Raw genomic sequence first — 2,230 nt, 5'->3', positions numbered from 1 at the left:
TATGCATGTGCTTTATATACCTAATTCTCACAACAAAGCTACGAGGAAGGTAATATTCCTATTTTATAGATGAGAAAACTGAAGTTTGATTATTTTTTAAAAGACAGCAGAGCCTTTGGGGATGATGGTGCCGAGGTTCCTGCAGTAAAAGTGGCTGCCGGCTGAGGCATCTTGACCACCCGTGTGCTACTGCCAGGCTTCCCATTGACCCTGTGTGATTGGTTGTCTTTCCAATAAATTCCTTTCCTGCTTAAAGAGACCAAACTCAGTTTCTGTTGCTTGTGAATCATAACCCCACCCAGTACAAGGAGGCTGAGTGAATTACAGATCGCATTGTTGACAAATGACAGGGCAAAAAATTTAATCTAGACCTGTCTGATCCCCAAACCTGCACCCCTAACCTCTGTATTTCTTAACCCAACTGGAACTCCAACCATATGACTCTTACATCTCTTTCTTCCTCAGTGTCATGGGCTTTGAGATAAAGAAAATCAGAGTTCAAGGCCATAGTACGTAAATTGCCATAGTGAAAAGTAGTTTTTATTAAGTTGGTTCTTTTTAAAATATATTTTTGATTTCAGAGAGAAAGGGAGAGGGAGAGAGAGGTAGAAAATTAATGATTAGAGAGAATCATTGATTGGCTGCCTCCTCAAACCGCCCCCCCCCCCTTCCTCACCACCACACACACCCAAACACTGGGGATTGAGCCCGCAACCCGACGTGTGGCCTGACTGGGAATCGAACCGTGACTTCTCGGTTCATGGGTCACTGCTCAACCACTGAGCCATGCCTGTCAGGATCTAAGTTGGTTCTTTTGAAGTTTAAATAATATAATAATGAATACAAATAAAATGTCATTTCCATATTTAAAAAAATATTAGCCTATGATTGTATTTATTTTATACAATTACATCTCCAAAATTGACTTCTAATGATTGTATGATTAGTTGTTGGGCATAAATTGTTTAGAGGGTGTGTGGTAAGTTGAGAATATATAACTTTGATATAATTTACTTTTGCCTGGGCCTAACCCAAAACACCCAAAGACTGGTTTTGTGTATAATCACAAAAGAGGTAATTAAGGTAATTATTCAGATAATTTAGGCAGTCTCTATCCTGCCTTTTGATGAGAAGGAAATAATTGCTTTCAATGAGATGATTTCTATTGCCTACTGATACCGCTGCACTGCATTAGCTAATTGCTCAGGAGTACATTTAATATTGATTATAACATCACTGTGTTAATTAAAGAGATATTAGTGAATTTTACCCCAGACACCTGGTTCTTTTCCAGGTGAATTTTTTTTTGAGATATTTGTAAGAAAAACGGAGACACATTTGTTTGGGAGAGATGAGTACAAATCTGTCTGGAAACAAGGAGTCAATGTGATGACCATCTGCTTCCCCTTCCCCAGGGCCCACTCGGAAACACCTCTCCCAGTCTGGTCTTTTACAAAACCAAAGACTGCCCTAGCCGGTTTGGCTCAGTGAATAGAGCACCAGCCTGTGGACTGAAGGGTCCCAGGTTCCATTCAAGTCAAAGGTACATGCCCGGGTTGTGGGCTTGAGTCCCAGTGTGGGGTGTGCAGGAGGCAGCCGATCAATGATTCTCTCTCATCATTGATGTTTCTCTCTCTCTCCCTCTCTCTCTCCCTTTCCCTTCCTCTCTGAAATAATAAAAATATATTTAACAAACAAACAAACAAAAACACCAAAGACCAAAGCCACCACATCCCAATAAAAGATAAGGTAAAACTATGACTAATAATGGTATATCCATCTAGCAACTCACCACCCATCACTGCACTCCTAGGAAGAAAGTGCCAAAAGCAAGAAGCAGAGAATCATTTACAATATTTCTGACGTGCTTATAACCCTTAATTTAATTTTCTATTTCGTGTGAAGTAGTTTACAACTCCTGCAGCTACCAAAGGGACAGACAACAACTTCTGTGATGTGTTGTTTTGTTTTGTTTTTGACCACACAAGCTTTATTGGCACAATCTACATGAAATGCTACTGGCCCGTCCCAAGGAGTCAAAACAGGCCTTTTCTCTCCTCCTGTTACTGACATGTAAGGTAACACCATTGCAAAGCAAACTTAACACATTCTTGGCAAATGATTCTTAGCCCCTGTTTTAATTATGACCACATGGTCATGGGGGGAGGGAAGGGGGAGAATGCCTGTTCCCAAGACACGTGGCTGCAGAGGGCAGGTGTGGCCGTATCCC

The sequence above is a fragment of the Myotis lucifugus genome, unplaced genomic scaffold (assembly GCF_000147115.1).
Source record: "Myotis lucifugus unplaced genomic scaffold, Myoluc2.0 scaffold_68, whole genome shotgun sequence".
Classification (NCBI taxonomy): domain Eukaryota; kingdom Metazoa; phylum Chordata; class Mammalia; order Chiroptera; family Vespertilionidae; genus Myotis; species Myotis lucifugus.
Note: the sequence above shows the minus strand (reverse complement) of the source record.